This window comes from Oncorhynchus kisutch, linkage group LG14, assembly GCF_002021735.2.
Source record: "Oncorhynchus kisutch isolate 150728-3 linkage group LG14, Okis_V2, whole genome shotgun sequence".
Taxonomy (NCBI): domain Eukaryota; kingdom Metazoa; phylum Chordata; class Actinopteri; order Salmoniformes; family Salmonidae; genus Oncorhynchus; species Oncorhynchus kisutch.
In genome coordinates this window covers 589,856-603,378 of record NC_034187.2, presented here as the reverse complement: position 1 = coordinate 603,378, position 13,523 = coordinate 589,856, and the positions used below count along the sequence as shown (strand labels likewise).

Here is a 13,523-nt window from a genome sequence, read left to right as displayed (position 1 = left end):
ATATATTACCTCTTATACATGTTTCAGTAGACCTACTACCTCTTATCAATGTTTCAGTAGACCTACTACCTCTTATCAATGTTTCAGTAGGAGTAATACCTCTTATCAATGTTTCAGTAGATATATTACCTCTTATAAATGTTTCAGTAGACCTACTACCTCTTATCAATGTTTCAGTAGATATATTACCTCTTATAAATGTTTCAGTAGACCTACTACCTCTTATCAATGTTTCAGTAGATATATTACCTCTTATCAATGTTTCAGTAGACCTACCCACCCCAGCCCTCCACTCACCCCAGCCAACCACTCACCCCAGCCAGCCACTCACCCCAGCCAGCCAGGCAACCAGCCAACCAGACCAGGGAGTCATATTAAGGATCTATCTGCAGTTCATGGCATCAAAAAATTGCCCTCTGAAAACATTGTCAGTTGAAGACACCAATTGACATGTTGTTTAACACATGTTGTTTAAAGCTTCTGCTCCAGGGTTATGGTTGGGTCTGTCAGGGTTGGTTTCTCTCCAACATTCAGGATATGGCAAATTTTTTAATTTGTAATTTTTTTTTTACCCCTTTTTTTCCAATTGTTGTAGTAGCTACTATCTTGTCTCATCGCTACAACTCCCGTACGGGCTTGGGAGAGACGAAGGTTGAAAGTCATGCTTCCTCCGATACACAACCCAACCAGCCGTGCTGCTTCTTAACACAGCGCGCTTCAGGGCAAGTCTCTTAATGTCCTTGAGTGGCCCAGCTGTCCTTCTGGAAGGTTCTCGCCAGAGCCCGGACTTAAGCCCGATCTAACATCTTTGGAGAGACATAAAAATTGATTTTCAGCATCACTCCCCAACCTGACAGAGCTTGAGAGGATCTGCAGAGAAAAATGGGAGAAACTCCCCAAATACAGCTGTGCCAAGCTTGTAGTGTCATACCCACGAAGACTGGAGGCTGTAATCGCTGCCAATGGTGCTTTAACAAAGCATTGAGTAAAGGGTCTGAATACTTATCTAAATGTGATACTTCTGCTTTTATTTTATACATTTGTCAAAATGTATAAAACCTGTTTTTTCTTTGTCATTAAGGGGTATTGTGTGTAGATTAACTACGAACCCCCCCCCCACCCCCCCCTATTTTATCAATTTTAGAATAAGTCTGTAACATAACAACATGTGTCACATTTAATGGGGTCTGAATACTTTCCGAAGGCACTGTATATTCAGACATGGGTTGTATTGACAGCCCTCTTTGTATTTTCAGTCATTTAGATATATTAGATATAACAAATGATGTCATCAGAATTGTGAACAAGACACTGAAACCTGAATCACACTATGATTTGAAATACAGGGATGTTATTTAACCTATTTTGTAATAGATAGAAGATCTTGTATCTAAAACGATAAATCTTAAAGAGTCTATATTATTCTACATTTCTTAGTTTCAGTGTTGTAGTCGATAAGACACGAGGTTGGTGGCACCTTTTTTGGGGAGAACGGGCTCATGGTAATGAGTGAAGCATAATAGGTGGAATGGTTTCAAATACATCAAACACATAGTTTCCAGGTGTTTGATGCCGTTCCGTTTGCGCTGTTCCGGCCATTATTATAAACCATCCTTCCCTCAGCAGCCTCCTGTGCTGTAAGAGCACCTAGTGTGTGTCGAGTGAGTGTAGATTATCTGCTTGGACATACAATCCAATAACGACCATTGATTGTATTCTAGAAGAGATGGTGGGAGGCGCCTTCCTCCTCGTCTCCAACTCTCCCCTAGAACATTCCCGACTTGCTGATCTGCTGAAAGCCTCGAGCGTACTGGCAGGCGACACCAGAAGCTCTTGCACATCGCCACAGAGAGAAAGACATCTCAAAGCAGAGGCTGCTTTTATCTCCCGCGTCAGTCAGTCAGTCAGTAGGATCAGGTACACTGCGCAGCGCCGCGTGGGACTCGAGCTGTACTTCACCAACAACCAGACAGCAGTTCCAGTCCAGAGTCTGGAGGCAGCAGACATTAACACTGTGGAGTAGAGCGGAACGAGCTGATCCTTCTCTCCCGGTCCCGACCTGGTCCTTACGGAACTGACCAGAGAGAGAGAGATGAGAGATGATTAAATCATGTGGATTATATAGTCACTCACTGGATACAACAGCTGAACACGACGCGGTTACAAAAGGATTTAGACTTGAAGACTGAAGAGATCGTTTCGGGGGGATATCTCTCTGCCCGGGTGGAAGAGGCGCTCAGGCAGGCTGCTTGTTGGGATTTGATTTTAGAACTGCATAATATTACAACTACAACACTTCTAGGCGGATGTACATATATAGTGTTTTTGGAGCAGTTTTGAGGAACAGTTTTGTTTATTCTTATGGTGATAATTAACTCTTATAAAGGATCGCTGTCAAAACGGAATCACACAGAAAGGATTACAATCCTTGGGTAAGACCGATTGCATATGATTTGATTACTATTACTATTATTATGATTGTTATAATTATATTGTTGTTACGATATAAGAGAGAAAGTTGGGTGAATATTGGAGCCGACTTAATGCGAGCAGCACTTCCTTGATTATAGCCTTCGAGAGTTAGACAGACAGGTTGGTTGACTATAAACCAGTTGGACTGTTGTTACCGTCGGCATCCATAACATAATTTAAACCGGGTATGTGAGCGTATAGAGAGCTGAGCGTCTCAGGATGAGCTTCCTGCTATCAGAGCTCTTTTGTTCCGGTCCCCCGTGGCCCGGCACCCGGACAGGTCTGTCTGTCAGTGTTCACCGCTGTCTCCTCTGGACGCACAGGTGCGCTATGGGGATCACGATAAACTGCCGTGCTGTAGGCTGAAAGGCCGTACATGGTCAATCTGATGTCAGCAGTGGCCGTGCACCATTTACTGCGATACGGCCTCTGCAGAAGTCAGGCCATGTATACTTCTCCCTTTGCTGAGCAGAGCTGTTATGAAGGAAGTTGTCAAGGAAGTGAATTGGTGTTTATGCAGGACCTCCCGCCCTACTTACCTTCAACCAATGATGCAGAGCTATAAGGAGTTATGCAGAACCCTTAGCATTGTTTTACAATTTGGGAGGCGCGGGGTAAAGCGGTACCAAACTCAATTTGGCCTCTGCATGCCTCCAGAGGCTCCGCAATTGCGTCACACCCTCCATAAGGATTCACCAAGCACGAACTTGATCAAGCATAAATGTACTTTAATACTGTGTTGGAACCCTCGGAGACCCACCCACGCTTCTATCTGATAGTTATAGTTGACTGTTACAGAACTGAACAGGCTGCTACAGACCGTGATTTTTATTTATATATTCCACCTTTATTTAACTAGGCAAGTCAGTTCAGAACAAATTCCTATTTACAATGATGGCCTACCCCTGATAACAAAAGTGATCTATTGCAGTTTGGATTTGGTTCATCATGATCAATAGGCCAAATACAAGTAATATTTTGTCAAGGTTGGGAAACAATGTTTTTGTTATAAATAGCTGAGTAAATATTCAGTTAATTACGGTTGTGTACATCTACACTCTAAAATGAGTATTTTAGTATGTATAAAGTAAAATAATTGCAACCTCTGTTCTCTGGTGAATGTGGCGTTTCACACAGGGCAAAACTACCCCTTCCTTCACCCGACTGCTCTACAATGCTGCTTCACCAACCTCACTGTACCATGTTACTAAGCTACTGTCTTCAGCCGTGTTCATCTCCCATCTCCACAGATATTAGGTTGCTGTAGGCCATGGTGTACAGCACATCATCCTCTACATGAGACCCCTCTCCCCAGTCAGTCTGAGAGCTGTAGTGGATATTTGGGCTACACTTCCAAATGGAACAATTAGGGAAAGGAAATGTGGGATACCTGGTCAGTTGTAGAACTGAATGCATTCAACTGAAATGTGTCTTCCGCATTTAACCTGAATCAGAGAAGTGCGGGAGGGCTGCATAACCGAATAGTCTCCTACTCCTAGGCCTTTTTATTCATTCATTGGACTAAATGTAATACCATTGTTAATTTTACAAGCCTAACGTTTGTGGGCCTATCTTTTTAGTGAGAGCCAATGACTAATTAATAATGATATCAAAGAAAGATGCTTAGGGAATGTGATTTTGGGAAAGAGGTCATCTTAATGGGAGATTGTAACATTAATTATGAAGACAAGTCTTGTAGGAAAACCCTCAAATGGATCACTAATACCTTTGACCTTACACAGCTAGTTAAAGGGCCAACCAGGGTGACTTGTTGCTCTAAAACACAGATTGATTTGGTGTTCAGTAATAAACCAGAGAGAGTGACTAAATCATTCAATATGGTTACTGGGCTGTCTGATCATAATCTGACACTTATAGCCAGAAAGCTGTCTAAGAGCAGGTTTAACCTCTCTACTGTTAGAAAGCCGGATCAACTAAGAATACCTAAGAGTGAATTAAACACATTTTGAAAACACAATTAAGGGAATTAACTGGAATGATCTCTTGTCCTATACAGACGTGGAAGCTGATAGTCAGGTTTTTCTATCTACAATCCAGACTACAATAAATGGCTTCCTAAAGAAAATCAAATCCAAACCTGGCCAGAAGAGCACTCTTCCTTGGCTAAATGGAGAAATCTGGAAATTGATGAAAGAACGAGATTATGCTCTAAAAATAGCCCTAAGATCCAAATTAGAGCATGACAGACATAGGTTTACCATGTTGAGAAATAAGGTGATGAAAGAAATCAGACAGGCCAAGGCAAACTTTTTTATTAACATCATTGGTGAAGCAAAGGGAAATTCTAAATTGATTTGGGAGAATCAAAAAAAGTTAACAGGGAAAGACCATAGTAACACTGCAAAAAGACTAGAAATTATGGTGAATAACAATCTAACACAGGATGCAGTCGAAATAGCAATAGCCTTCAATTCCTATTTTATTGACTCTGTCAGGGTACTGACACAGAACCCCTCCACTGGTTTGTTGGGCTCAGTGCTAGTGAATGATGCTCAACCTGTCTTCATCATAAGGGAGGTTTCTGAGTCAAAGGTGAACAAGGTGATTAACTCACTAAAGAACTCTAAAGACAAAGATGTGTTTGGGCTGGACTCTATCTTTCTTAAAAACTACAAAGAGTCACTCATTGGCCTCATTACTAAGGACACCAACACATCTATTGGTCTGGGGGTGTTTCCAAGGGTCTGGAAGTCGGCCATAATAACGGCCATCTTTAAATCAAATCAAATCCAATTTCAAATCAAATCAAATCAGGTGACCCTGCTGACGTGAGTAACTACAGGCCCATTAGTATACTACCTGTAGTGTCAAAGGTTGCTGAAAAGTGTGTAGCAGAACAACTGATTGACCACCTCAACAACAGCCCCTCCACATTACACTCCATGCAGTTTGGCTTCAGAGCGAAACACTCCACAGAAACGGCCAACTGCTTTCTTCTGGACAATGTGAAGTCCAAGATGGACAAAAGGGGCGTTGTTGGGGCTGTGTTTCTGGACCTAAGGAAGGCTTTTGATACTGTAAACCATGAGATTCTCAGCACAAAATTGTCCAAGTTCAACTTTTCCCCCGATGCCTTGAGATGGATGAAATCATACCTTGAAGGCAGAACTCTGTGTGTCAGAGTGAGCAATGAGCTGTCGCCCACTCTTAGCTATGATGTGGGCATGCCCCAAGGGTCAATACTGGGGCCCCTCCTGTTCAGCCTGTACATTAATGATCTGCCTTCTGTCTGTACTGGGTCTGAAGTTCAAATTTATGCAGATGATATAGTGATATATGTGCATGCAAAGAGCAAACAACAAGCTGCACAAGAACTCACTACTGTAATGGTCCAGGTTACAAAGTGGCTCAGTGACTCGTGTTTGCATCTCAATGTGAAAAAAACTGTTTGCATGTTCTTCACAAAGAGGGCAACAGATGCTACCTAACCAGATGTCTATGTGTCAGGGGAGAAGCTCCAGGTGGTATATGATTTTATTACTGACCTGTTTATTATTACTGACCTGTTGGCTCATCCAGCCTGTTTATTATTACTGACCTGTTGGCTCATCCAGCCTGTTTATTATTACTGACCTGTTTATTATTACTGACCTGTTTATTATTACTGACCTGTTGGCTCATCCAGCCTGTTTATTATTGCTGACCTGTTTATTATTACTGACCTGTTTATTATTACTGACCTGTTGGCTCATCCAGCCTGTTTATTATTACTGACCTAAATCAAATCAAATCAAATCAAATTTTATTTGTCACATACACATGGTTAGCAGATGTTAATGCGAGTGTAGCGAAATGCTTGTGCTTCTAGTTCCGACAATGCAGTAATAACGAACAAGTAATCTAACTAACAATTCCAAAAAACTACTGTCTTATACACAGTGTAAGGGGATAAAGAATATGTACATAAGGATATATGAATGAGTGATGGTACAGAGCAGCATAGGCAAGATACAGTAGATGATATCGAGTACAGTATATACATATGAGATGAGTATGTAAACCAAGTGGCATAGTTAAAGTGGCTAGTGATACATGTATTACATAAGGATGCAGTCGATGATATAGAGTACAGTATCTACGTATGCATATGAGATGAATAATGTAGGGTAAGTAACATTATATAAGGTAGCATTGTTTAAAGTGGCTAGTGATATATTTACATCATTTCCCATCGATTCCCATTATTAAAGTGGCTGGAGTAGAGTCAGTGTCATTGACAGTGTGTTGGCAGTAGCCACTCAATGTTAGTGGTGGCTGTTTAACAGTCTGATGGCCTTGAGATAGAAGCTGTTTTTCAGTCTCTCGGTCCCAGCTTTGATGCACCTGTACTGACCTCGCCTTCTGGATGACAGCGGGGTGAACAGGCAGTGGCTCGGGTGGTTGATGTCCTTGATGATCTTTATGGCCTTCCTGTAGCATCGGGTGGTGTAGGTGTCCTGGAGGGCAGGTAGTTTGCCCCCGGTGATGCGTTGTGCAGACCTCACTACCCTCTGGAGAGCCTTACGGTTGAGGGCGGTGCAGTTGCCATACCAGGCGGTGATACAGCCCGCCAGGATGCGGGACCTGTTTATTATTACTGACCTGTTTATTATTACTGACCTGTTGGCTCGTCCAGCCTGTTTATTATTACTGACCTGTTGGCTCGTCCAGCCTGTTTATTATTACTGACCTGTTGGCTCATCCAGACTGTTTATTATTACTGACCTTTTGGCTCGTCCAGCCTGTTTATTATTACTGACCTGTTTATTATTACTGACCTGTTTATTATTACTGACCTGTTTATTATTACTGACCTGTTGGCTCATCCAGCCTGTTTATTATTACTGACCTGTTTATTATTACTGACCTGTTTATTATTACTGACCTGTTTATTATTACTGACCTGTTTATTATTACTGACCTGTTTATTATTACTGACCTGTTGGCTCATCCAGCCTGTTTATTATTACTGACCTGTTTATTATTACTGACCTGTTTATTATTACTGACCTGTTGGCTCATCCAGCCTGTTTATTATTACTGACCTGTTTATTATTACTGACCTGTTTATTATTACTGACCTGTTGGCTCATCCAGCCTGTTTATTATTACTGACCTGTTTATTATTACTGACCTGTTTATTATTACTGACCTGTTGGCTCATCCAGCCTGTTTATTATTACTGACCTGTTTATTATTACTGACCTGTTTATTATTACTGACCTGTTGGCTCATCCAGCCTGTTTATTATTACTGACCTGTTGGCTCATCCAGCCTGTTTATTATTACTGACCTGTTTATTATTACTGACCTGTTTATTATTACTGACCTGTTTATTATTACTGACCTGTTTATTATTACTGACCTGTTTATTATTACTGACCTGTTTATTATTACTGACCTGTTGGCTCATCCAGCCTGTTTATTATTACTGACCTGTTGGCTCGTCCAGCCTTTTTATTATTACTGACCTGTTTATTATTACTGACCTGTTTATTATTACTGACCTGTTGGCTCATCCAGCCTGTTTATTATTACTGACCTGTTGGCTCATCCAGCCTGTTTATTATTACTGACCTGTTGACTCATCCAGCCTGTTTATTATTATTACTGACCTGTTGGCTCATCCAGCCTGTTTATTATTACTGACTTGATTATCTTTACAAGAGGAGTGACAAGAATGTGAACAATGCTTACAACATTCAAAGATCTAACAGACCTTCAGCTATTAGAATATAAAACACTCTTGCAGAATTTATAGTTACCATAATTCATTATAGGAAACTAAATGATTTAGTGGTAAAATGTAGCTAAAAATATATTAAACCTTTTACGGCTGCTGTCCCTGTACAGGGACCAAATCAGCGGAAATTTCAGAGCGCCAACTAATAGTACTCGATACAACTCAAACTTTCATTAAAACACACGTGCAGGGTACTCAATTAAAGCTACACTCGTTGTGAATCTAGCCAACATGTCAGATTTGTAAAATTATTTTCGGCGAAAGCATGAGAAGCTATTATCTGATAGCATGCAACCCCCGAAATAACCAAATGGGACGTAAACAGAAATAATTAGCGTAGCTGGCGCTACACAAAACGCAGAAATAAAATATAAAACATTCATTACCTTTGACGAGCTTCTTTGTTGGCACTCCTATATGTCCCATAAACATCACAATTGGGTATTTTTTTCGATTAAATCCGTCCATGTATACCCAAAATGTCCATTTATGAAGCCCGTCTGATCCAGGAAAAAGCACCTTTCCAAAACGCAACAGCATTTTTTTTTATTAAAAAAGTTGCCTATAAACTTTGACAAAACACTTCAAACTACCTTTGTAAACCAACTTTAGGTATTAATAAACTTTAATAATCGATCAAATTGATCACGGGGCGATCTGTATTCGATAGCAGCAAGTCTTGAAATCATCGTCCATATTCTCCCTTTCATAACTTCCTTCGGTGGACCCCAAGACAGGAAGTGCCTATTCCTCATCCCACCAAGGATAAACTACAACTGAATTACCAGTGCTGGCGACATCGTGTGGAAGCTGTAGGCATTGTAAACGGGGCTCTATCTATTTTCCCTTGCCATAGACAATACAGAGACTGGCGGATGGATATTTGTTTTGTGTTTTTGGTGAACAGTTTTCCTTGCGATATTGCCTCCTAAACACGTTCTGTTATAGCCACAGACATGATTTAACCAGTTTTAGAGACAATCATATGCATTTACTATATTCCTTGCATGAGTAGCAGGATGTTGAAATCTTGAAAACAAAAAGCTGCGAAAATTCGCAGCCTCCCTAACATTAACAACTATGAGCGAGGAGAGGACCTTTAGAGGAGAGAGTAAGGGCCAACCATGAGGTTTCAGTACTGGAGAAGGCAACACAAACTCACACTAATGATCCGAGCTGAGCTGGTTATGTATCAATCATAGTTAATCTGATCACTGACCAGTCGGTCTATAGTGGTTCGACAGTAGTTAATCTGATCACTGACCAGTCGGTCTATAGTGGTTCGACAGTAGTTAATCTGATCACTGACCAGTCTGTCTTTAGTGGGTCGACAGTAGTTAATCTGATCACTGACCAGTTGGTCTATTGTGTGTCGACAATAGTTAATCTGATCACTGGCCAGTCGGTCTATAGTGGGTCGACAGTAGTTAATCTGATCACTGACTAGTCCGTCTTTAGTGGTTCGACATCAGGGGAGAGAGACTGGACCTGCAGCCTGTTTGTTTGTCTCAGTCATACTGCTTCTCTCTATCTGTCCCAGTCATACTGCTTCTCTTAGTCATACTGCTTCTCTCTGTCTGTCCCAGTCATACTGCTTCTCTTAGTCATACTGCTTCTCTCTGTCTGTCCCAGTCATACTGCTTCTCTTAGTCATACTGCTTCTCTTAGTCATACTGCTTCTCTCAGTCATACTGCTTCTCCCAGTCATACTTCTTCTCTCTGTCTGTCCCAGTCATACTGCTTCTCTCTGTCTGTCCCAGTCATACTGCTTTTCTCTGTCTGTCTCTGTCATACTGCTTCTCTCTGTCTGTCACAGTCATACTGCTTCTCTCTGTCTGTCTGTCATACTGCTTCTCCCAGTCATACTGCTTCTCTCTGTTTGTCCCAGTCATACTGCTTCTCTTAGTCATACTGCTTCTCTTAGTCATACTGCTTCTCTCAGTCATACTGCTTCTCCCAGTCATACTTCTTCTCTCTGTCTGTCCCAGTCATACTGCTTCTCTCTGTCTGTCCCAGTCATACTGCTTCTCTCTGTCTGTCTCTGTCATACTGCTTCTCTCTGTCCTACACAGTCATACTGCTTCTCTCTGTCTGTCTGTCATACTGCTTCTCCCAGTCATACTGCTTCTCTCTGTTTGTCCCAGTCATACTGCTTCTCTCTGTCTGTCCGTCATACTGCTTCTCTCAGTCATACTGCTTCTCTCTGTTTGTCTCAGTCATACTGCTTCTCTCTGTCTGTCCCAGTCATACTGCTTCTCTCTGTCTGTCCCAGTCATACTGCTTCTCCCAGTTATACTGCTTCTCTCTATCTGTCCCAGTCATACTGCTTCTCTCTGTCTGTCCCAGTCATACTGCTTCTCTCTGTCTGTCTGTCATACTGCTTCTCTCAGTCATACTGCTTCTCTCTGTTTGTCTCAGTCATACTGCTTCTCTCTGTCTGTCCCAGTCATACTGCTTCTCCCAGTCATACTGCTTCTCTCAGTCATACTGCTTCTCTCTGTCTGTCTCAGCCAGACTGCTTCTCCAAGTTATACTGCTTCTCTCTATCTGTCCCAGTAATACTGCTTCTCTCTGTCTGTCCCAGTCATACTGCTTCTCTCAGTCATACTGCTTCTCTCTGTCTGTCCCAGTCATACTGCTTCTCTCTGTCTGTCCCAATCATACTGATTCTCTCTGCCTGTCTTAGTCATACTGATTCTCTCTGTCTGTCCCAGTCATACTGCTTCTCTCTGTCTGTCTCAGTCATACTGCTTCTCCCAGATATACTGCTTCTCTCTATCTGTCCCAGTCATACTACTTCTCTCTGTCTGTCCCAGTCATACTGCTTCTCTCTGTCTGTCTGTCATACTGCTTCTCTCAGTCATACTGCTTCTCCCTGTCTGTCAGTCATACTGCTTCTCTCAGTCATACTGTTTCTCTCTGTCTGTCTCAGTCATACTGCTTCTCTCTGTCTGTCTGTCATACTGCTTCTCTCTGTCTGTCCCAGTCATACTGTGTCTCTCTGTCTGTCCCAGTCATACTGCTTCTCTCAGTCATACTGCTTCTCTCTGTCTGTCCCAGTCATACTGATTCTCTCTGTCTGTCCCAGTCATACTGCTTCTCTCTGTCTGTCTTAGTCATACTGCTTCTCTCTGTCTGTCCCAGTCACACTGCTTCTCTCTGTCTGTCTTAGTCATACTGCTTCTCTCTGTCTGTCCCAGTCATACTGCTTCTCTCTGTCTCAGTGTGAATTCTTTGTGAAGTCACTGTATATCTGCCTCTTCAGCTTCTGTTTGTGTTGTTCTAGAAGCTGAGGGTTCATACTACACGCTGCATCTTCAGCCGAGAATTCAGCCCAGATATACACAGATATACTATCAGTTTGTTTCTCTCTCTACTTTCTCTCTCTCTACTGTCTCTCTCTCTCTCACTCTCTCTCTACTGTCTCTCTCTCTCTCTCTACTGTCTCTCTCTCTCATTCTCTCTCTCTCTCGACTGCCTCTCTCTCTCTCTGTCTCTACTGTCTCTCTCTCTACTGTTTCTTTCTCTCACTCTCTACTGTTTCTCTCTCTCTCTACTCTCTCTCTCTCTCTCTCTACTCTCTCTCTCTCTCTCTCTCTACTGTCTCTCTCTCTCTCTCTCTCTCTCTCCCTCAATCTCTCTCTCTCTCTACTGTCTCTCTCTCTCTCTCTCTCTCTCTCTCTCTCTCTCTCTCTATCAGTTTATTACTTTTCCTAAATTTAAGCCACAGACAAACATTCCCCTCCTAACTGAGAGTGATGTAATGTGCAGCTAGCTGAGGGAGGGAGGGAGGGAGAAAGAGAATGAGAAAGGAAGAGAGGGAGGGAGTACACTATAGGGAGTAGGGTGCCATTTAAGACGGAACCAGTTTTCATCCTACAGGGCTAGAGTTTACAGGGCTAGAGGGCTACAGGGCTAGAGGTTACAGGGCTAGAGGGCTAGAGGTTACAGGGCTAGAGGGCTAGAGGTTACAGGGCTAGAGGGCTAGTGGGCTAGAGGGCTACAGGACTAGAGGGCTACAGGGCTAGAGGGCTAGAGGGCTAGTGGGCTACAGGACTAGAGGGCTACAGGGCTAGTGGGCTACAGGGCTACAGGACTAGAGGGCTACAGGGCTAGAGGGCTACAGGGCTACAGGAATAGAGTGCTACAGAACTAAAGGACTAGAGGGCTACAGGACTAGAGGACTAGAGGGCTACAGGACTAGAGGGCTAGAGGGATACAGGACTAGAGGGCTAGAGGGCTAGAGGGATACAGGGCTAGAGGGCTACAGGACTACAGGACTACAGGGCTACAGGACTAGAGGGCTACCGGACTAGAGGGCTACAGGGCTAGAGGGCTACAGGGCTAGAGGTTACAGGGCTAGAGGGCTAGTGGGCCACAGGGCTACAGGACTAGAGGGCTACAGGGCTAGAAGGCTACAGGGCTAGAGGGCTACAGGGCTAGAGGGCTACAGGACTAGAGGGCTACAGGGCTAGAGGGCTACAGGACTAGAGGGCTACAGGGCTAGAGGTTACAGGGCTAGAGGGCTAGTGGGCTACAGGGCTACAGGACTAGAGGGCTACAGGGCAAGAAGGCTACAGGGCTAGAGGGCTACAGGGCTAGAGGGCTACAGGACTAGAGGGCTAGAGGTTACAGGGCTAGAGGGCTAGAGGGCTACAGGGCTACAGGACTAGAGGGCTACAGGGCAAGAGGGCTACAGGGCTAGAGGGCTACAGGGCTAGAGGGCTACAGGACTAGAGGGCTAGAGGTTACAGGGCTAGAGGGCTAGAGGTTACAGGGCTAGAGGGCTAGTGGGCTACAGGGCTACAGGACTAGAGGGCTACAGGGCTAGAGGGCTACAGAACTAGAGGGCTACAGGGCTAGAGGGCTACAGGGCTAGAGGGCTACAGGGCTAGAGGGCTACAGGACTACAGGGCTACAGGACTAGAGGGCTACAGGACGAGAGGGCTACAGGACTAGAGGGCTACAGGGCTAGAGGTTACAGGGCTAGAGGGCTAGTGGGCTACAGGGCTACAGGACTAGAGGGCTACAGGGCTAGAGGGCTACAGGGCTAGAGGGCTACAGGACTAGAGGGCTACAGGGCTAGAGGGCTACAGGACTAGAGGGCTACAGGGCTAGAGGTTACAGGGCTAGAGGGCTAGTGGGCTACAGGGCTAAAGGACTAGAGGGCTACAGGGCTAGAGGGCTACAGGGCTACAGGGCTAGAGGGCTACAGGACTAGAGGGCTACAGGGCTAGAGGGCTAGAGGGCTAGTGGGCTACAGGACTAGAGGGCTACAGGGCTAGAGGGCTAGTGGGCTACAGGGCTA

At 43.9% G+C, this 13,523-nt stretch overlaps 1 protein-coding gene across 1 annotated transcript in view; it reads left to right on the top strand.

Annotated features, from left to right (window-relative positions):
• The first annotated feature begins 1,779 nt into the window (after positions 1-1,779).
• fgfr3 (fibroblast growth factor receptor 3) overlaps positions 1,780-13,523 on the top strand; it is a 229,702-nt gene continuing 217,958 nt past the window's right edge. The window contains 1 exon segment of the mRNA XM_031787620.1: positions 1,780-2,432. The gene's annotated coding sequence lies outside the window, so the exon portion shown is untranslated.